Source organism: Dromiciops gliroides, chromosome 1 (assembly GCF_019393635.1).
Source record: "Dromiciops gliroides isolate mDroGli1 chromosome 1, mDroGli1.pri, whole genome shotgun sequence".
Taxonomy (NCBI): Eukaryota; Metazoa; Chordata; class Mammalia; order Microbiotheria; family Microbiotheriidae; genus Dromiciops; species Dromiciops gliroides.
The window spans coordinates 424,812,249-424,835,613 of NC_057861.1; the positions used below are offsets into that span (position 1 = coordinate 424,812,249).

Here is a 23,365-nt window from a genome sequence, read left to right on the forward strand (position 1 = left end):
CAGGAGGACCTGAGTTCAAATCCAACCTCAGACACTTGCCACTTACTAGCTGTGTGACCCTGGGCAAGTCATTTAACCCCAATTGCCTCACCCCCCCCAAAAAAAGAAAGAAAGAAAAGAAAAGAAAAAGAAAAAAGAAGTATCTTGGCCAAAGTTTGGAACCTCATTTGATCAGTAGGGGTTATTGTAGCTTATCTGTTCTAGAAGGGTTCTTGAAGGATCTCTGTGGTTCTTTCTCATTGGGTATTGGCTGACAAAGTAGGTTTCTTTTTACTCTGTATTCTCTACTGATTGAAACCTTTTTTGGGGAGGAAGAAGGAAAAGGGTTCGGCCACAGCATTTGGGTGGCAGCATTGGGATGAGGATGGAGGGGGATTCATAATAGAAAGAAGATTAGTGGCCAGGGGAATTGTTCTTGAAATTGAAATTGTTGGGGCAGCTAGGTGGAGCAGTGGATAAAGCACTGGCCTTGGATGCAGGAGAACCTGAGTTCAAGTGCAGCCTCAGACACTTGACACTAGCTTTGTGACCCTGGGCAAGTCACTTAACCCTCATTGCCCCCCAGAAAAAGAAAAAAAGAAATCGAAATTGTGAGGCAGGAGCACTGTACAAAGTGGAAGCTACTGAATTTGTTGTGTACTTGTACTTGGAGGGAAGAAGCAAACTATTTGTGGTGCAGATTTGCATGTATAAATGCCCTTTGTTCTGCTTTGTTCATGGAAATGGTCATCTTGTTTACATTTTGTTAAATTCAGAATAAAAAAATACAGAAATGGAAGCTGGTACCTTAAGCAAGTCCAGAGAGATTAATGGTCCGAAGTTCAGGACATCGTTGAATCACAGAATTTCAGAGTAGGAAGGGATCACTTCAGCCAACTAGTCAAACACATAGACAAAAAGAATCTCCATTGTAACATTCCTGACAAGAGGTCATCTGGCCTCTACTGGAAGTTCAAGAAGGGGGAATCCATTACCTTTCAAGGCAACTTAGTCAGTTCTTGAACAATAAACCATGAGAAAAGCAATAGCACGTTGAACTAGACAGTTTGCTATGCTCACTTTCTGCTGACACACATGGATTTGTTTTTATTAGCAGTCTGCTGCCCCCCAAATCATTCATTATCATTATCTACAGTAATATACACTCCACTTCATGCTGGACAATTATCTAGAAAAATGGATAATCCAGTAGGATTAGAGCAACTTCTGAAGTCAGGAAGACCCGAGTTCAAATTCAGTCTCAGACTCTTACTAGTAGTGTGAACCTGAGCAAGTCATTTAACGTTTACCTGCCTCAGTTTCCTCAGTTGTAAAATGTAGATACTATTGTTCCCCCCCCAAAAAATGTAAATACTATTAGTTCATACCTCATACGGTTATTTAAAAGATCAAATGAGATAGTATTTATAAAATATATAACATAGTCCCTAACACATAATGAGAACTTGATAAATGCTTCTTCTTTCCCCCCTGTCCTGAAGACCCTGTGAAAATGCTCCTGACACTTGGAATCTTCTGTCTTTCTTCTGTGATTAGGGAAGGTAACTGGCAAGTGCTCACTGACAAGAGAATCCTTCAAGAGTCTAGATTTCTTGTGAGATGGATAAAGTTGTTCAGGAGCATTCTAGAGTTACAAGCAGCATAGCATAACTGATAGAAATATGGCCTTCAAGTGATCAAGACCTGGATTCAGATCCTGTCTTTCCTACATACCAGATTTATAACCACAAGAAAGTCGCTTAATTCCTCAGTCCTCCGGATAACAATCCTCTGCAAGTTGTAGACCTGCATTGATGAGTTAGCAGATATAAAAGCACATTGTAAACCTTTTGTTTAGTCATTTTTCAATCGTGTCCAAATCTTGTTTGAGGTTTTCTTGGCGGAGACACTGGAATGGTTTGCCATTTCCTTCTTAAACAGGCAAATTGGGTTAAGTGACTTGCCTAGGGTCACACAGCTAATGCGTATCTGGGGATAAATTTGAAGTCAGGTCTTCCTGAATCCAGGCCTAGTGCTGTATTCACTGCGCCATCTAGCTGCCCCATTGCAAACCTTAAAGTGGTATACAAATACTGGTTTTCAATTTAGGCCTTCCCCACCATGAAGAAATCACTGACCTCTCATCTTATTCTTCTCTTTCTCCCCTTCCCTAAAAATAATGATTAAAGAAAGATGATGAAGACTGGGTGTGGTTTGTTCCCTAAGAAAGTCCTATAGAGTCTTAGAAATCAGAGGCCAAACTCTTCATTTTTCAAATCATGATAATTCAAATTAATCTAAACTTTTAACGTCACAGAAGCTTTTTCTTCATAGCAACTCTCTGCAGTCGGTAGTACATGTAGGATTCACTACTCCCATTGTACAGATAAGAAAACTGAGGCCTAGAGTGCTTTGTGACATGCCTACGTGATCACACAACTAGGCAGTAAATAAAACTCCAAGCCTCCTATTATCAGCCTACTGGTGTGTTTCACTCCACCATATGATGCCTACCACAGTATTGTATTTTAAAACTCATTTAGTGGGAAAGAGAATAAATTCTTTTTGCACAGACTTCAGTTTTGAGTACACACCTGTGATTTCATTGACGTAGGGAATCATTCCCAGTGAGGAGACTCTGTACCAATGCAGATTAACAACTATTCCAGGATTTGTAGTCTTAACCAAGTTGACTGAGGCATTGAAAGTTTAAATGAATGGCCCAGAGTTGCACAGTCGATACTTATCCAAGTCAGAATTCTAATTCAGGTCTTCCTGACTCTCAGGTCTGCTTACTATTTACTGTGCTTTGTTTTCCAGCCAGTCTTGATTAGCAATTGAAAGTCTAAGCATGGAACATGATTGTTTCAATAGTTTTGTTTTTTGTTTTCATAATCGTACAGGGCCAGGACTGAATAAACCAAAAGGGATGACTCAAAGTCCAAGTATCCGGTCTAGCATGACAGTCTGAGTGACACGCTGTTATCTGTCCATATCTGTGCAGCTGAACATGAGCTCATTTTTCCTACTTCATAATCTTTGGGTTTTTGATCGTTCAGTGATATGTCACTGTTCTGAGGCAATCTCTCCCAGGCTTATGTTCCCATCGATCAGCCTTTTATCGCTGAATCTTCTTTTTATTTTAATCATATTGACAAGAGGAAGAAATGAAGCTATGACTTCACTAGTACCTTTATTCCAGTGTTTATTTTATGGTATCCAGAGGCTCAGAACAACCCCTTCTCCTCCCCTCTGTTGAACTTCATTATTCATATTTATCAGAAGAAGAGAAGAGCTTGTCTTTCTGATCCTGAGAGTTACTTTGTTTTTGCAATAGATTTTATAGTTTTGTTGTATTTTTGTGTGATGGGAACAAAGAGATGATTATAACCTCAGAGACAGGTGGGAATCTGGCAGTCTTTTTGTGGGGGAGATATAACAGTGTTACAGAAATAAATCTGAAGGAAGGGGAGCCTTCCTTATTATGAAATCTTTTGACAAGTAGAGCAAGCTCAGTCATTTAAGCAGTTAATTAAGGTTTACCCAAGCTGCTCCCCTTTCCTCCCATTCTTTCTTGTTGATTAACCTGTTGTTATTGCCCAGTTGTTCATCTTTCCTCCAAAAGGTAGAGTAGGGCAAAGGAGAGTGGGTAAATTAAAAAAAAAAAAAGATCCCTTTGGCTATTTGCTTTCTCACAGTTCAGGTTTGGAATAAGTGTTGCTTGAATAGAATGTTGGGATAAATTTTTTGTTTTATCTGTCAATCTTTTTTGCCCATATCCCCAGACTATTTTCTGAAGCCAGAAAGGTTGAACAAATTCAGGATGGAAAGAGAATGAATTTCTCCTTTTTTTGAGGAGAAGTAGCAGAATATCATTATTACTTCAGCATAGGTCAAATTTCAACACATTCTCATAGTAACCCACATCACGAATTTCAAGATATTAATGTGCATGCATACACTATTAGGTATGGACATACATTAAGGCTTATGTATACGCTTGAAATGTATGTCTCTCTCAATCACAGTAGTAAAAGGGGATGCTATAGTATAATGATTTTTCAAACAAGGAGGCCAGGGAAGCCCACAAGTGTAGGAAGTTAGCTATAAACTAGAAATTAGGTGGGTTGAAGAAAATATATTCATCTTTTCCCAAGTGGAGCAGAAATTCCTTAAGGAATTTACTGCCTCATATATTATTTTTGTATTATCTTAAAAGAAATGCCAAAGCCAAATAGAATTGTTGTGGGGGAGAAAATGAAAACAACAATAGGAGGACAAATTTCCCTTTGGGAATTTCCTTCAGAGCTAGTTTATGAACCACACAATTAACACACATTTATTGAGTACCCAAAACGTGCCATAAGCAATCCAATCTTTGTATGTGATAGTCACATGGTGCTTTTGTACCTCAAAAGTATTTATCCAGCCTAATCAGGGATCTGGATGACATTTTGCTGTGTACAAACCTCAAACCAACCCTCAGAGATTGAAGATTTGCTATCATTAAGTATATTCATATGGAGGGGCCACATACCTACAAAGTTGTTATTTAGTCATTTCAGTCATATCCAAATCTTCCTGACCCCATTTGGGGTTTTCCTGGCAAAGATACTGGAGGGGTTTGTCATTTCCTTCTCCAGTTCATTTGACAGATGAGGAAACTGAGACAAACGGGGTTAAGTGACTTGTCAGGGGGCACACAGCTAGTATGTGTCTGAGACCAGATTTGAACTCAGGAATATATAAGTCTTATTGACTCCAAGCGAGGCACTCTATTCACTATGCCACTTAGGCTACCCACCCAAAGAGTAGAAACAAAAATATTCTGAGGAATGGCAACATCATTGAAATTTATTTGTATATTCTTGCAAAGTGACTTGTGAAAGTTAGCACTCATTTGAATGTGAGTTCTAGTATGCCTGGATTTTTTTCTTATAGTTACCCCTTATATTATCTTCTCAACTAGACGTTACCCTCCTAAATATTTGTTTAATGGAAGAGGATGTTGATTTATATAGTATTTGAGGGTTTGCCAAGCGCTTTTACAGATTTTCTCATTTGACTCTCACAATAACCCTGGAAGGTAGGTGCTGTCCCCAGTTTACAGATGAAGAAACTGAGACACAGAGAGGTGAAGTCATTTGCTCAGCTAGCAATGTGGTCATTTGCCACAGACTTGGGTCTTCCTGATTCAAATCCTACACTCTACCACTGTGCCACGTAGGGGAGAAAGGTAAATGAATATAAGAAGCACTAAATCTAAATATTCAACATGATGAATGATACTTAAAATGAACATGGATTTTGTTCTCTGTATTTTGGAAATCCCTTGATGTTTGGAAGTATTAAATTTTGGACCGATAAAATATTGGTTTAACTCAAATTGTAATACAGTCTGTATCAGAACTTTAGCATGTTAATACCTCATTTATCAAGACATAACTTGCCTAATATCCAACCTATATAGAATACAGTGAATAACCAAGAAATAGTAATTTATATATATATATTTTTTAAAGAAGAGCACAAAATGGGAGGAACACTGGCCCTGGAGTCAGGAGAACCTGAGTTCAAATGTTACCTCAGGGGCAGCTAGGTGGCACAGTGGATAAAGCACCGGCCCTGGATTCAGGAGTTCCTGAGTTCAAATCCGGCCCCAGACACTTGACACTTAACACTTACTAGCTGTGTGACCCTGAGCAAGTCACTTAACCCCAATTGCCTCACTAAAAAAACAAAACAAAACAAATGTTACCTCAGATACTTACTAGCTGTGTGACCCTGGGCTTAACACTGACTGCCTCAAAAAAAAAAAAAAAAGACAGGCACAGTATTTTATTTTTTTTATCATAAGAGTATTTTGTTATTTTCCAGTTACATGTAAAGATAGTTTTCAACATTTGTTTTCATTAGATTTTTAATTCTAAATTTTTCTCCCTCCCTTCCTTCCCTCCCTCCCCCTTCCCCAAGACAGAAAGCAATCTGATATAGGTTATATATGTACAATCACATTAAACATACTTCTGCGTTAGTCCTGTTGTGTAAGAAGAATCAGAACACCAGGGAAATACCTCAAAAAAGCAAAAAAAAAAAAACCTACACCAAACAAAACAATCAAAAAATAGAAACAGTATGGTTCAATCTGCATTCAGAATCCACAGTTCTTTTTTTCTGAATGTGGAGAACATTTTCTATTATGAGTTCTTTGGAATTGTCTTAGATCATTGCACTGCTGAGAAGAGCCAAGTCACAGGTGATCATCACACAATGTTGCTGTTACTGTGTACAATGTTTTCCTGGTTCTGTTCATTTCACTCAGCATCAGCCCACTTAAGTCTTTCCAGGTTTTTCTGAAATCCATTTGCTTATTTCTTACAGCAAAGTAGTATTCCATTACATTCATATACCACAACTTGTTCAGCCATTCCCCAAGTGATGGTTATTCCCTCGATTTCCAATTGTTTGCCACCACAAAGAGGGCTGCTATAAATATTTTTGTACATGTGGGTGACAGGCACAATAGATGTCACAAAGTCCAAGTACTAAATGAAGTCACTATTTAGGGCTGTTTCTGATAGCCTCACTGAGTCTGTCCACTTGGCAGTACCAGGTATTAATTGGCAAGCAGTGAGATAGGTCAGACTAGAGATGCCTAGGTCTAAAAATTCAGTGGATTATTAAGGGCCAGGCAGGTCTATGACAGGGGTAGTTAGCATACCAGGTGACAAGAGTAAAACTCCAAAAATATCTGGACAAGTTAGAGAGAGGCCAGTAAATAAGATAAAATTTAACAGGAATATATGTAAAGGCCTGTGTTTATTCTAGACAGTAGTTCATATGATAAAGAGATGGGGAAGAGGGGTTCAATGAATCTCAAGCTATGCATAGGTTAATAGTGCAACATGGCAGCCCCCCAGACACCCCAAAAAAACTAATGAAATTTTCATCTGTATTAAGAAAGGAGTGAAGTTAAAATGCAGAAGATGGTCCCCTGGGATTCTACTCTATCCAGACAATATTTGAAGTATTGGATTCTATTCTGGAGTTACATCTTAGACAGGATGCTGGGAAACTGGATCAGGGCCAGAGGAGACCAATCAGAGAGGTTTGGAGGAGCTGTTAAAAGAACTGAGATGTTTAGCCTGGAGAAGAAAAGGAAGGAAAAAAGAGACAAGTATTGGCAATGTTGTCCTAATACAGAAAAGGATTAAGCTTGTTGTGCTATGCCTCAGAGGGCAGAAGTGGGAACAATGGGTAGAAGTTTGCTGGTGGATGGACCCATGACTGGCTGACTGGATTGAAATAACAGAGAAACTGGTTTTAGCTTAATGTAAGGAAAACATCTTCTAATGTTTAGAGTTGCCTCTGATTGGAATGCTTAAGGAAAGGGTGAGTTTTCCATCATAGGAAATTTCTAAGCAGAGTCTGAATGATTCTTGAACTCCTCTTGGTCAGGTACAGGCTGTTGTCACTGGCCCTGTGGGGGCCTTTCCAACACTGAGTCTCTGATTCAGTGGTTCCCACCGTGAGTCAGAAGTAAATGTCAAGGCATGAGTGGGATGTCAGGAGAATTTGGCAATAGGTAGAAGTTGAGTAAGCAATCTAGGGGTTGTCAGGCTGTTGTGCCCCAAGGAGTCCAAGGACAGAACCCCAAGGTAGGGTCTGGCAACTAGCACATGGCCGATGAAAACAGGCACTTGGCATGGGGGAGGCTGCTGAAATTCAGAGAGGCCTCTAGTCCTTAGAACAAATTACTGATTGTATGGGCAAAGTAGGGGGTAGGATGTAGAAAGCAGCAGTTATACATTTGCAGGGATTGGGGTAGGGTACAAGGTGAAAGCTTGATCTTAGATAACAAAAGTCCAGTTGTTAGTGTGATGTTTAAAATCTATATTGTGGTCGCCTTAAATTAGAAACTTTAGCACCAGTCCTTGGGCATTAAACATTTATTAAAACATACAGGTATTCACATGGAGTTCAGAAAGTTAAGAAAAGCCTATCTAGCCTTGAGTTCCAGCCTGGTTGGGTTCTTCCTCAAGTCCTCCACCACCAGCCTGCTTCAACCACAAACTCACTAGCAAACTGATTGTGGAAGCTTTTTATAGGTCTGGAACAGAGGCAGTCCTTACACACTGCTTCAAGGTGATTGGTTGGCGTCCTCCAAATCCATTGGTTTACTGAATTTGAAGGTGTTCTCATTAGAATCAAAAGATAAGGTCAGAGCAGACCTAGCAACAAGACTGACTTATTACTACTTAGCAGTCAATCTAGGGCTCCTTTCTTCTGCCTATGGGGCAGATTAAGCCTATAGGTAGAAAATCTGGGAGGGACTTGGGGCCCAGGATCCAGGCCAATTATTATAATCCTCTCCCCTTAGGCAAAGCCCCTATACCTTTGTTATTTGATTTTTCACCTCTTAGTACACCTGCAACAGCCAATTAAAAAGGGTGAGAACCAAGTGGAAAGTAGACCCATGGAGGCCAGCAAGAAGTGGAAGGTGACAGTCTCCACAGCAAGGGAGGAAACAGGAAAAAATCCTTAGAAAAGTAGACATAAAAATTCAAAAAGCATAACAGTCTGAGGCCATTTATTTTCAGGGTAAGTAAACAGTTATCTGGAAAATCCACTTATGTCAAACGCTTCATTCTCTAGTAGCGCTATAAATAGATTAAAGGTGGCTTAGGAGAAATTCATGGATGGAGATCCATAATGTGTTATTAAAGGAAACTAAGATGTGAGGGGGATTCATGCCTTCCCTCCGGGCCACTCTCAGGGACAGAATACTGGGCTTAGTGGATTGTGCTTCTTATTGAGTATAGCACTTTCTGCTTCTTCTGAACAACAGCAAAACCTCCTCTGCTTTTAAGTGGGGAAAGAGATTCCTAGCAGAGGCTGTCACTTGCCAGTGTTACTGTCAGGAGCTTGCTTAGAGCATCAGCCCTTCCAGATTGGCCCCCTCCCTCCCCTTCCTCTCCCTAGGCAAATGAGTACAGACTTTATTCTTGAATTCCATGGCTGGAATGCTGTCTGCCCCTCGGCTCAACCTCTCATCTTTCTTGACTTCCTTCAAATTCCACCTAAATTCCCACCTAGTACAGGAAGCCTTTCTTGACTTGCCTCCTCATCCCCAACCCCTTAATTCTAATGCCTTCTCTCTGTTAATTTCAATTTATCTTGCCTATAGCCGTCTGCACGTTGTCTCCCCTACAAAATATGAGCTTCTTGTGGACAAGAACTATCTTTTGTCTTTTTTAACAAATTAATCAGTCAGTTATTTATTTATTTTGGGGAGATTTGTGGGATAAAACAAGCATTTTCATAATATGATAATAATAATAAAAGTTGATTACCTATGAAATTGAAAATCTTTCTTTGTATCTCCAGCACTCAGCATTTGCCTGGCACATAGTAGGCACTTATTAAGATTTATTTATTAAAATAAATAATAGTCTGCTTAATAATTGACTAACTGAAAAAAATCAGGAAATGCACAGTAAAATTTATAAAAAAATTGAAAAGGTAGCTTATGGTGCCACCTTGGGATTTATTCACTCTGGGTGATTCACCATCCCCTAGATGCTAAAGAGGTGAAATGTGAAAAGCAGTGCTGTAGAATGAATTCTTATCTATTCAGTACAACAAATATTAAATTCTTACTAAGTACAAAGCCTCAAGCTAGGCATTTAGAATAGGAACAAAAGTAAAAAGGACTTCTTGCCCCCAGGGATTTTGCATTTTACCAGATTTGGTGGGAAGGTACAATACTGAAACAGGTAAGTGAATGAATAATAATTCGAGAGAGAACACCAATAACTAGAGGGATTGGGAGAAGTTTCTTTGGACATCCTAATTTCCCTTAATGAAGGCACCTAAACTGAACTTTAAGGAAAACTATGAATTCTCTCTGAGGTAGGAGATGTAATGCCCAGGTTTGCAAACAGCACTTGAAGTCTGACTCAGAGGTTCAGGATCCCACCTTTACTTTTCATTTTGAGATTAAGAATTTCTTTCCTTCCTTCCTTCCTTCCTTCCTTCCTTCCTTCCTTCCTTCCTTCCTTCCTTCCTTCCTTCCTTCCTTCCTTCCTTCCTTCCTTCCTTCCTTCCTTCCTTCCTTCCTTCCTTCCTTCCTTCCTTCCTTCCTTCCTTCCTTCCTTCCTTCCTTCCTTCCTTCCTTCCTTCCTTCCTTCCTTCCTTCCTTCCTTCCTTCCTTCCTTCCTTCCTTCCTTCCTTCCTTCCTTCCTTCCTTCCTTCCTTCCTTCCTTCCTTCCTTCCTTCCTTCCTTCCTTCCTTCCTTCCTTCCTTCCTTCCTTCCTTCCTTCCTTCCTTCCTTCCTTCCTTCCTTCCTTCCTTCCTTCCTTCCTTCCTTCCTTCCTTCCTTCCTTCCTTCCTTCCTTCCTTCCTTCCTTCCTTCCTTCCTTCCTTCCTTCCTTCCTTCCTTCCTTCCTTCCTTCCTTCCTTCCTTCCTTCCTTCCTTCCTTCCTTCCTTCCTTCCTTCCTTCCTTCCTTCCTTCCTTCCTTCCTTCCTTCCTTCCTTCCTTCCTTCCTTCCTTCCTTCCTTCCTTCCTTCCTTCCTTCCTTCCTTCCTTCCTTCCTTCCTTCCTTCCTTCCTTCCTTCCTTCCTTCCTTCCTTCCTTCCTTCCTTCCTTCCTTCCTTCCTTCCTTCCTTCCTTCCTTCCTTCCTTCCTTCCTTCCTTCCTTCCTTCCTTCCTTCCTTCCTTCCTTCCTTCCTTCCTTCCTTCCTTCCTTCCTTCCTTCCTTCCTTCCTTCCTTCCTTCCTTCCTTCCTTCCTTCCTTCCTTCCTTCCTTCCACTGAATAATTTAACCACATAGTTATTCCTCCATTTGTTGGGTTGATTTAGCAGGCATTGGATGAAAAGAACCATGTTTGAATTAGTGTTGTGCCATGGTAGAAGGAGCACTGGGTTTGAAGTTCAGAGAGACTTGAGCTCATTCCCCACCTCCAGTGAGACCATGGGCAGTGTGACCTTGGGTAGGTCACTTAATCTCTCTGAAAATTAGTTTTGTTCTCTGTAAAATAAAGATGATTCCTGTCATCCCTGCCTCACTAAGGTATTTTTATGATCAGATGACAAAATGTATGTAAGCTTTAAGGTGCTCTGTAAGCACTATTATTCTTAATATAGGATCTCATTTTGACATCAGAGCACGTGTGTTTTCTGTACCTTGTGAGGGGGCCACTTAGCAGATCAGCTTGTCTGAACCTACTTCTCATTCTGTAACTAAATTGTACTCTCCATATGTGTCATAACCATTTTGTGTTTCATAACACATAATCATATCTGTTTCATAACCATTTGCTCAGAACTAAGGATAAACTTCAATTTTCCCATTCTCTATGCTATCCACAGTTGTTGTTTTTTTAATTTTCTACAAATTCTGTGTCTATAATGGTTGTACTCAGGGTATATATACTATGTAACAACGTATATACTATAAAATGGGGGTATACCCTTGTTTGGTGCAGTTAAAGCCCTGCTATTGGAGAGTATTCCCTATTCAGGGGTCCTTGTATATTTCCTAATAATGCAAGAGATGTCAGGGAAATGTCACCCTCTGAAAAATAATCAGCATGAACTATATGAAATTAGCTCATTGATAAGAATACGGTGTCTCTATAGTCCAACCAGAGAGAGAGACTGACCAGGAATTTTCTCCTGTTTCTCATTGATTGGCTTGTCTTGGGAGGCCCCATCAGAAAGGTGATAATTTTGAATATTACTGATATATAGAAAGTAGTAGCTTACTCAACTGTATTAAATGTGTTCAAGGTAGTGTTGTCATAATGAAGGGGGGTGGGCCGGCAGGGGATCATTTGCATGAAAGCCTTAGACTGCAACCTCTGTATAGAGCCCCATATTAGGGAGGAGGTTCATCTTCACTAGATCAGGGATTAGCTCCCCAGATTCTGTGGTAGCCTGGATGACCATAGTGAAGACCATCCAACCTTCTTTGTTCTAATGCCATGCTTCTTAATTGTCCATTCTTACCTTAAAATTATTATACATCTCACCCTTCCTCTCTAAGGAAAAGAATCAGCAGATTCCTGTCTAAACAATAGGTGTTTTTGCTGCACTGTTATATCACCAATTAGGAATACACACTAATAATTATTAGAGGCAGCTCCTTATGAAGTCAATTTTCTTCAACATTTATTAAGCTTTTGCTCTGTGTAAGGTACTGCGCTAGGTATTAGTGATACAAAGACAGAACTAAAAAGTCCTTGAACTTAAGGAACTTAATTTACTTACCAAGAGCATTCTTCACATACACAAGTAGATAGGAAGTATATACAAAGAGTACTGACAACTGGGGGCTTTGGAGTTGGGACTGAGAATGGAGAGGAATCAAAAACCTCTGGTAAGGAGGCATCATGTGAGCAGGGCTTGGAAGGAACATAAATGGCAGAAGTAGAGGAGGGGGTATGTTTTAGATGTTGAGGAACATCTGTGCAAATGCACAGGTGGAAGAGGGAATGTCATGGACAGCAAACATCAACTAGCCGGGTTAGTCTAGAACAGAGACTATGTGAAGGATAGCGACAATATGACATAGGACTGGAAAGACCTATGCTGGAAAACTTTCAGTGCCGGCCTGGGGATTTTGTGTTTTATCCTAAAAGCAATAGCTCCCTATTTTGAGCTATTTTGAGAATCGGAGGAAGTAGCGTGATCAGACCTATGTTCAAGGAATATCAATTTGATGGCTATATGGAGAATGAAATAGATGAGGGAAAGACCAGAAGCAAGGAGAGCAACCAGGAAGCATTTGCTGTTATTAAGATAAGAGATGATGAGGCAGAATAAATAGACAGGGACAGATGTGAATGATATGATGGTTAACACTTCAAGACTTGGCAACCAGTTAGATAGGGGGGTGAAGGAAAGAAAAGAGTCAAAGGTACTTCCATAGTTTTGAACCTTGGTGACCAGGCGGAGGCTGATGCCAGCAGAGATAGCAAATGTGGCAGAATGTGTGGTTTGGGGGAAAACAATCACTATAACTAAAGCTTTCATACTGTGAGGCTTGTTTGTGTTTTCTACTACACTGCCATATAGTTAGGTATTCCCTTTCTTCCTGCCCCTCCCCACACCATATAGAAATTGGTCTGCATGGTTTTTATCTTTTTTCTTTCCCTCCCCCCAACTTTGTTACATCTATACTGAATGCACCCTTTTCCTTTTTATCCATAAACCCTTAAAATGGTTAACTGCCCTTTTTGTTTAATGAGTTGTCGCCATCATTCTTTTTTGTGTGAACATTAACTTTCAGGTATCGTTATTAAAGTACTTTTCTCCTTCCTTCCTATCTCCTTCCTTCTTATTCTTCTCTCCTCCTCACCCCCTTCCTTCCTCTTTTCTTCTTCCCTCCCGCCTTCCTTCCTCCCTCTCCTCTCCCTCCCTCCCTCCTGCCTTCCCTTCTTCCCTCTCTCCCTCCTTTCTTTCATCTTCCCTCTTTCCTTCCCTCTCTTCCTCCTTATCTCCCTCCCTCCTTTCTTTCCCCCTCTGTCCCTCCTTTGTTCCATCCCTCCTTCCCTCCCCTCCTTCTTTCCTTTCAAAATTCTGGGTTTGACTTCCAGTTCTTATCTTTATTATCCCTGTGATTTTTATCTTTGAACAGCTCACTTCATCTCCCTGGGTCTACTCACCCATCTTGTAAATTGAGAGAATTAGATTAGATGAGCTCTAAGGCCTCCTCCCAGTCTAAATCCAAGGATTCTATAAAACCCATAATCAGTCATCAACACTGCTTTTAAGGACTCTACTGGTGATCTACAGTGAGATTATGAGACTTCTGAAATAAATCTGTTTTGAGCCATAGATTTACTAATGTTTCTAATGAGATTTAAGATTGGTGACATGGGAAATGTGGCACTTACTAGAAGGTAAAAATTGAAGTAGGCAAGTCTTCAAGTGACCAGACGAAAGAAAAGATGATTTGTAGATTTTTCACACACACACACACACACACACACACACACACACACACACACACACACACACACACACACTCCTTGCCCCCAAGTGAAAAAAGAAATTCACTTTGAGCTTTTACTAAATCTGACACTTACTATACTGCTTTCCTTATATTAGAAATCTTCCTTTGCCCCACTCCTAGCCTCCTCTGCCCCCATTATTATGAGCCAATGACATCTGTCTGACTGAAGTACTTTTGGGCCTATGGAAAGCCTATTCCTTTATCTTTCAGCCCTCAGTATTTAGCCCCCAATCAGTAAATCTAATAGATAATCCTAAAAGACCCACCCCAGTGATAAAACTTACATCTAACCACTTTGCTCTTTTCCATCTCAGTCTGTAGATCTTCCATTTTAATCACTTAAGAATTTCTTCTTCTAAGAATTGCTTCCGCCCCCCCCCCAACTAATTTTCTGTCTTCTCTTTAATTTGTAATCACAGAATGTTAGAATATCAGGAAGGGATCTAGGCCACCATGTAGTGTAGGGGTTTTTAACCTCTAGTCTGTGAACTTTTAGTAATTATCTTGATAACCATATTTCAATGTAATTGGCTTCCTTTGTAATCCAGTGTATTTTATTTTTCACAATTAAAAACATAATCTGCAGAGAAGGGTCATGGGCTTCATCAACTTTCAGAGAAGTCCATTTAAAAAAAAAAAAGATGAAGACACTCCGACCTAACCCAGCCTGTACTGGAAAGGAGCCCTTGCTCTAACACACCCAACAACTACCTATGCCTAAATGACCTCAGTGGAGGGTAGGCCACCACTTCCTAAGCAACCCGTCCCACTTTGGAACTGTTCCAATTGTTAGGAAGTTTAGCCTGACATCAAGTTAAAACTTTCCCCTTCTCAGTTTCCACCCATAACTCCTGGCCCTATCCTCTGGGATTAATAGAATAAATCTAATCCCTACTTCCCTTGACAATTCTTTAAAAATTTGAAGATGGCTTTCATATTTCCCCCTTGAACTTTTTCTTCTTTACCTAAACTTGCCTAGTAAGGGCCATTGAAGCTGAAATAAACTCTCCAAAGAGGACAGCCATGGCAAACCTGAGGCAGGGTCACAGTAGCCTCGGGATTGACAAGAGTTCTTCTGTTCAGCCTTTTGTACCTTCTGGTCTCCCCAGAGCCATTAAACAGGTTTTTTGTTTGTTTTTCATGCTGTGAAAAAAACAGATTAGAAGTCCCTTCTTGTGAAAGGAATTATAACCTATACAAAAAGAGAGACATTCTTCCCCTTCTTGTGAAAGGAATTGTAACCTACACAAAAAAAGAGAGATGCTTCCTTTCTTGGGAAAATCCTCTCTTAATCTTTTAGGATGGCATATACATGTGGATTTCCTTTTCCAGTGGGGGTGGCCATAATCCACTTACACACTCTTGCTTCCTTTCCCTTGTGACCAAGAACATATTTTAAGACAGCTGAATAGGGTGAGGAGGAGTGGAGAATCCAACTTGTGGCTGGATATTCAGAGCAAAATAAGCATCCCCCCCCCCTTTTTCCTTCCCTCCCCACCACCATTACCAGCCTAGTGTTCTAACTATAGAATCATAAAACTTACTATAAGACCACATGAATTATCCAACCACAGAATCCTAGAAACATAGAATTGTTCTATCATTCAGTCAACAAGCATTTATTAAGTACCTACTATGTGCCAGGGAACACCAAGAAAGTAAAAATTAGTACCTGCCCTCGAGAAGCTCACAGTCTAATGCAGAGAAAAACATACAAACAACTATGTACAAATGAGATATATACAAGCTAAATTGGAGATAATCAGCAGAGGGAGGACACTAGCATTAAGGATGGTCAGAAAACGATTCTTGCAGAAGGTAGGATTTTAGCTTTAGGGAGATCATTTTGATGGCTGAGTGAAGGATGGACAGGAGAGGGGAGAGACTTGAGGCAGGGATACCAACCAGACCTCATCTAATCCAAGCCTTCATTTTTTGGAAAGAGAAATTGAGATGCAAAGATGTGAAGTGATTTTTTCTGAGGTCACACACAAATGGGAATGGCAAAGCCTGAAGTAGAATTCAAGCCTCTTGACTTATAGTCTGTTGTTTTGACCAGTAAAGCATGTTATCATTCACTGTGGTTATTATTCATTAAAGCAAGTGTGGCATTTACCATCTGGACAAGTCACAAAACCATAGTTTCAAAAGTCTCTATTTTCAGCATAAGGTATCCATATTAACCTACATTTTCACACGTGACAATGAAGCCCAGTGTATCATAATAGTACATGTGTGCCTTGTGGTAACTATGGAATCCAGATCTCTAAACTTACCTTGAAATAATTAAAATTCTAACACTAATGATGCTTTAGGTGGTGTGGTAATACATGCCAATAGGCCCCACAACTTAGGTAACATCAAGCTGGTGGGTCTCTTGAGCTCATAAGTTCTGAGCTGCAATAGGCTAAGCTGCTCAGGTGTCAGCATCAAGTTTGGCATTAAGATTCTGAGCCCCAGGTGCAGCTAGATGGTGGAGTGGGCCCTGGATTCAGGAGGAACTGAGTTCAAATCCAGCCTCAGACAGTTGACACTTACTGGCCATGTGACTCTGGGCAATTCGCTTAACCCTCATTTCCCTCCCCGCCCTCCCCTATATGTGTGTGTGCGTGTGCGCGCGCGCACATGTACATGTGTATATATCTATATATCTATATCTATATATCACGTCTAAGATATATAGCAAGTCACCAAAAAAAATATTCTGAGCCCCCAGGAATTGGGGGCCTACTGATTGTCTAAGCAGGGGGAAATCAACCCATGTCAGAAACTGAGCAGGTCATATATCCTTTGCCAATCAAAATGGAATTAGGCCCTTATTTCCAGACAGAGCAAGATAGGAACACCCAGTTTATTTTTGGTGGGATAATGAGGGTTAAGTGATTTGCCCAGGGTCACACAGCTACAAAGTGTCAAGTGTCTGAAGCCAAAGAATACTGTTTTAATGTATATTTCTGTATTTACTGCTAGAATGTTTGGGTTCTCCCCCAAGTAAGCCTTATAAGATCTCAACTTAAATGTCAGCAACTTTAATAGTATATAATTAGAGAACCATGAAATATGAAGTTATCCATACTCTCATATGAAGCTTAAATGATCCCATTGTGGTAGAACAGGATTCTATTAACATTCCTGCATTGGAGTTCTGGCATTCCCCACCCCTCCCACTTTTGCTTCTTGAGGAAGCATCTCAAGTAGAGAAGTTTTAGAAACTGGAAGGAGAAGGAGGAGGAGAGAAGGAGAAGAAGAAGAGGGAGAGAGAGGAGGAGAAGAAATAATGTTTCGCTTATATATCCTCTAAACCCTTAGCATTTGTCATCATCTTTGGGGTTTCTAGGGAAGGGAAGGAGGAAAGAAGGATATTCACTTTTAGCCTGGGTTGTGACTCCTCAGAATCAAAAATTGTCACAGGAAATTCTGCTGCTGATATATAATGTGCATCGTCAGGTCTGTGTGTCGCTGATACCTAACCACATATTTAAGAATATGCAAAGCTTTTTTTTTTTTTCCATGGCAGAGCAGTTCTATGTAAAATTTCAGGAAGCAAGAGTCTGAGCGACATTGTACAGACGTACCCTGTGTTAGAGGGGGCAGATGCCCGTAGCTGAGGAAGAAGATGCAAAGTTGGGCCCTCCTTGCCCAGGCACTGGGATCTACATTGCAATCAGATCCTGAAAGATTCCTCCCCTCCTAACATGCTGCTGGATGGCTTATGGATACAATGGAAGTAGTTCTCCTTGGGCATTTTGTACAGTATCTCATAAATGCCTCCTAAAGAGATAAGAGGCAGTTCAGACAATGGGAAGAGCACCATGCACATAGTTACTAGGTCTGGTCTTTGTCTTTGTTCTGCCACCTACCTTAGCCTCTCTTCCTCATCTAGAAAATGGGGACAGTAATAGCCACCCTTCCTGTTTCCTGTTGTTCTTCTGTCATTCAGTCCTGTCCAAATTGGGTTGTTGGAAGACCTGACTAGTGCAAAGCATGAGAATGCGTCTTTGCAAACTATAAAGATACATGGAAACATTAGGAATGGGGATTCCCCTAGGGAACCCAGACCCCAACCCCATCCCAAGCACCATATGGAGGCACCTGAAGGCAGCTAGGTGGCATAGTAGATAGAGCCCCAAGCCTGGAGACAGGAAGACCTGAGTTCAAATCCAGCCTCAGATAGTAGCTGTGCAATCATGGGCAAGTCACTTAACTCCATTTGCCTCCATTTCCTCATTGGTCAAATGAGTTAGAAAAGGCAATGGCAAACAACTCCAGTGTATTTGCCAAGAAAACCCCAAATGGGGTCACAAAGAATTGAATGTGATTGAAATAATTCAACAACAACAACTAATGTCATGGAGAGAACACCGAAGACCTGAACCCCAGGACAGCTCCAGCTCTGACTGGCTTTGTGACCATAGGCAACTTGCTTCACTTGCCCCAGCCTCCGTCCACTTGTATGTAAAATGGAAATGAAATAATATACTTCCTGTTCTCTAGGGCTCTTGAAGGAGAGGGCTCCATACACTTGAAATTGCTATACAAATGTGAACTGCTGTTACCATTCTCCGCCTTACTCCCCATCCTAGAGTCCTGTAACTTGAGTAAGGATCTGGCAAATGCCAGGGATACAAATTTTGAAAGTAAATTATCCTAGCCCTTAAGGAACTTAACTGTTAATGTGGAATACAGTGCATATTGTCACAACTTATGATGCAGTGGGTAGAGAGCTGGCCCTGAAAGCAGAAAGACCTGAGTTCAAATCCCACCTCATACATTTACTAGCTTGTGAACAAGTCACTTAAAAAAAATCTCTGCTTCAGTTTCCACAGTTGTAAAATGGGATAGCACCTGTATCCCCCAGGGTGGTTGTGAGGATCAAATCAGATAATATTTGTAAAAAGTGCTTAGCACAGTGCCTAGAGCCCAAATACTACATAAAGGCTTATCCCCTTCCCTTCCACCCATTTAAGGTAGCTGTAGCCAACGAAAAAGTCAAATGTATATTGCCACGGGACAGATGGCAAGATTTGCAGTCTAGGTAGGTCCTAGTAGCCTGGTGAGTGTCTGGTGGTTCATGGTTAACTCCAGGGTAGAATCTCAAATCCAAATAGATTTTCTCTCCCAGCCATGGGAGAGTGTGGAGAAGGGTCATTGTCCCTGGTGCAGAGAAGATGGCTCCAGCCAGGCAGAGAGGGCAAGATGCCCACACTGGTTAGGCCCTTCTGAATGTCTGGATAAATTGAACTTAGGCTGATTAGCTTTGTACTTAGGAATGACTAAATGAATGAGCATTTATTAAGCTCTTACTATGTGCAGTGGACTGTGATAAATGCTAGGGATGCAAATAAGCAAGGCAGTCTCTGCTTTTAAGGTGCTCAGGTTCCAAGGGGTACAGGACATTTCAGCTGCAAGTCAGATGGAAAGACCCTGTGGTCCTTGGCATTTAGTAGTATAGCAGATGGTAGTGCTTCTTCATTAATGTTATTTCCATTAAGAAAACCATATTGGTTTCTGATGCTAAACCATTGACAGTGAGTGCCAAGGACTTAGATGGCGAGAACTGTTTTTGCCTACGTCTTTAATGCCTGTGGCTACTAAGCATCCGAGAAGGAAGTTGGCAGGTCTCATTTTCACAAAGGGTTGGTTACTTCTCTGGAATACAGATGAGAGGACCCAGCTGGAAGTATGGCTGGTGGGCTGGGAATTGTTGTTCCCAGGGATTTGGGGCATACCTCCCTGTAAGCATAAGAAAATTTGGTGGTGAGAAAAGGAGCGGTGAGCCCAATCTCAAGGATGACTCTCCCTTAATGATGGCTTCAAGGGCTGAGCTTGAAGCCTGATGGTCTGAAGGATGCTGCTATTCCTGGATCTCATACTCAGCATCTGAGGCAGTCTTCATGAGGTCTGAGGAGAGGGTGGTGATGGAGGTAGTTTGACTTGGCTGGCACATGCCATCTCTTATCTCTCCATTATGGTCCCTTGCTACTTTAACTAGTCTGGCTTGCCTAGGAATGAAAGTATTTTGTTTCATATTAAATTAATTTGAGATTTGGGGTATTTGGTTCCAAAATCAAGGGATTCTAATATTGATTTCCTTTCCATGTTCTAGATTAGTTCTTCATAGAACCTTATTGTTAGAAGGGATCTCAAAGAACATTCAGTCTAATCTCATTTATATCATCTTCCTTTGATCTCTGTTTCTGCTTGTCTTGCCATTCTTTTAATATATTGGTGCGTGGTAACCAAAGGCAGTGTAGCACATGTGATAGAAAGATTTAGAACCAAAAACTTGAATTTGAGTCCTGGATCCAATACTTATCAATTAAGTGATGTTAGGCAAATTATCTCACTTCTCTGAAATTTGTCTAGAAAATGTTAGTGGTAATACTTCATAGGAAAAATGTTTTGTAAAGTAATATGTAAATGTCAGTGATCATTGCCTATTAGATCTTTTTAATACCTGGAACAGCCAAGATTGATGTCAGAATGGATTTGGTTTTTATATATCTGATAATTAATTCAAACATGCTTTAAAAAAAAAAAAGTTGAGCCAGATCTTGGGTAAAAATTAATGTACTTGTAATATTCATTTACATATCAGAAAGTGTGATTTATAAATTAAACTCAACAAGCATTTTTAAAGCACCTACTCTGTACAAATGATAAACCTAGAAATAGAGTTGCTGCCCCCAAGAAGTTTAATTCTACCTGGGGTGGGGGATGATATAGAGGAAGATAAAACATTTATACAGATAAATCAAGTGCAAATGTGGTGACTATGCCATTAATATCAATATGTTTTATTTGGATGGACTTAGAGTAGGAAAGCTATTATCCTCTAAGCAAAAGTTAATTTCCTGAGCCTCCTCTTCCCCTTAAAGAGGAGGGATTGACCTTTTTCCTTAGATCCTTAGTGGTAACCATCAGTCAGTATCTGAGCACCTCCCCTGGGCTTCAGGATGACTTCATGCAAGCCTAAACTCAGTTTTTGATGTTTTAGGATTTTAGAACAGGCCCTACTCTAGAGTGGCAAATACTTCCAGACCAAAACCTTATGTGCACAGAAGATATAATTTAGCCAAGTGCAGGAAATCAAAGAATCTGACAAGTTCCTAAAGATGGGAAAAGCACATTTTCCCTCTAGGCTTCTAGTATTTGGCTGAGTAATTTGAGATTAAGAAATCTAAGAGGGGGCAGCTAGGTGGTGAAGTGGATAAAGCACTAGCCCTGGAGTCAGGAGGACCTGAGTTCAAATGTGGCCTCAGACACTTGACACTTACTTGCTATGTGGCCCTGGGCAAGTCACTTGACCCTCACTGCCCCACAAAAAGGAAAACAAAAAAGAAATCTAAGAGTTATTTCATTTTTTTGGTCAATTTTATTTCATCATTTCAGGAGAAATTGGGCTCTGATCTCTTCACAATTCCTTTCATTTGACAATTTTGATATTCCAGAGGACAAAGATCAAGTGTCAACTCTTTCCCTTCTATAAGACCCCCTAGCAGATGTCTGCCTCCTTTGCAATATAGAAAATCGATACTGTACCTTTTGTTACAAGTACCACCCATGCAGGGATGTGTGCTTTGGCTATAGTTCCAACGAGTATTTTTTCATTTCATCTTTACTTTTCTTATTGGTGCCAAAAACAGATGTTCATTGCCTCTGGTGACTTTTAGAGCTTTAGCCATTTCTATGAGGATTACATTCAGATTATTTTTTGATTTCTTTTTTGTTATTGGTAAGCTAAGACACAGAATATCTAAGTTTAGAATACTGTTATTCACATTTGTCAAAAATGAGCAATAACTTTTCAAGGGATTTTAAGTGTTGTTGCCCTTAGAGGATCCCATTTGCACATTGCTGTTACTCTTGCCATCTGCCAGAGCACCCAGCCTACAACTTGCAGTATGAGTCAGTTTTCTATTCAGGGGCTTTTATTACTAAGAGTACTGAAGTTATGCCCTTTTCCTATTCATTCTTTACCAAGCCCCATGGTAATTAGTGATGAGCTCTCACTGTTACCTTCTGATTCTCATCCATCCAGAAAAGATGGGGCTCTCTCTGAGCCAGAAACATTGATTTAGAATAAGAAAGCTGCGGTGTAATGCCTTTATGACATATTTGGAAGAAATATAGAAGAAAATAAAGCACCTTTGCTTGGAATTTGCTCTAAGAAATTACCACCAAAGTAATTAGCAGAAATAATTTTTGTAAAAAGGATGACATAAGCAATTGAAAACTTGCTTTCTTGCAAGTACACTGTAAAATTGTTTCAGCATAAGAAACCTCAGCCCTAAAGCTTCCCAAACTTACCATAAAGTTTGCAGATTTGATTTGCTGTGTCCTCAGATCCAGAATGCAAGGAATAAACTTCTCATGGAGATACTATCTCCTCCATTTTTATGCAGTTGCATTTTTTAAATGATATGATTTTCAGTCCTACCTTTGTATTATCACTTATGCTAACATAGTTGACTTTTCTTATTTTTTTCTGAATAGAATTTTATTTTCCAAAATATATGTAAAAAACCAAATTTTGACATCAATTTTTTAAAACTTTGTGTTCCAACTTCTCTTCCTCCTTCCCTTCCCACCCCCCCACCACAAGAACTCAAGCAATTCAAAATAAGTTATACATGAGTAGTCATGGAAAACATTCCCACATTAGCTAGATTGTGAGAGAAAACAGTTTTTTAAAAAAACTTCAGATTAAGGAATTGTCAAAAAAAGACTTTTCTTATTTTTAAAAATAAAGCTATATTAATAATGATGGTGATGATATATATACCAGTGAGGTTACTCAGCATAATATTTCAAGGATGAGGAAGATATAACTCAACAAGTCATTTTCCTTAGTCCTCTGGTATATTTGGTTCATTAACTGAAATATTGGGTTTGGGCTTATGATAGAAATGGGTCTAGTTGAAAATGGGACAACCATAGAATGATATGGTTTAGGACTGGAAAGGATCTTAGTAATCTGGGCCTGAACTCAGGAAGACTCATCTTCCTGAGTTCAAATCTGGCCTCAGACACTTACTAGCTGTGTGACTCCGGACAAGTCACTTAACCCTGTTTGTCTCATGTGAAGCTGGAAAAGGAAATGGCAAAGCATTCCAATATCTTTGCCAAGAAAACTCCAAATAGGGTCACAAAACATTGGGCATGATTAAAAAATAATTGAACAGGGCAGCTAGGTGGTGCAGTGGATAAAGCACCGGCCCTGGATTCAGGAGTACCTGAGTTCAAATCCGGCCTCAGACACTTGACACTAGCTGTGTGACCCTGGGCACGTCACCTAACCCCAATTGCCTCACACGCAAAAAAAATTGAACATGAACACAGTTAAAAGAGGTGAGTAGATAATTTT

At 40.2% G+C, this 23,365-nt stretch overlaps 1 protein-coding gene across 5 annotated transcripts in view; it reads left to right on the forward strand.

The window, feature by feature from the left end:
• The window catches only part of MAST4 (microtubule associated serine/threonine kinase family member 4), an 808,011-nt gene that overhangs the window by 668,318 nt on the left and 116,328 nt on the right, over positions 1-23,365 (forward strand). The gene's annotated exons all lie outside the window — the stretch shown is intronic.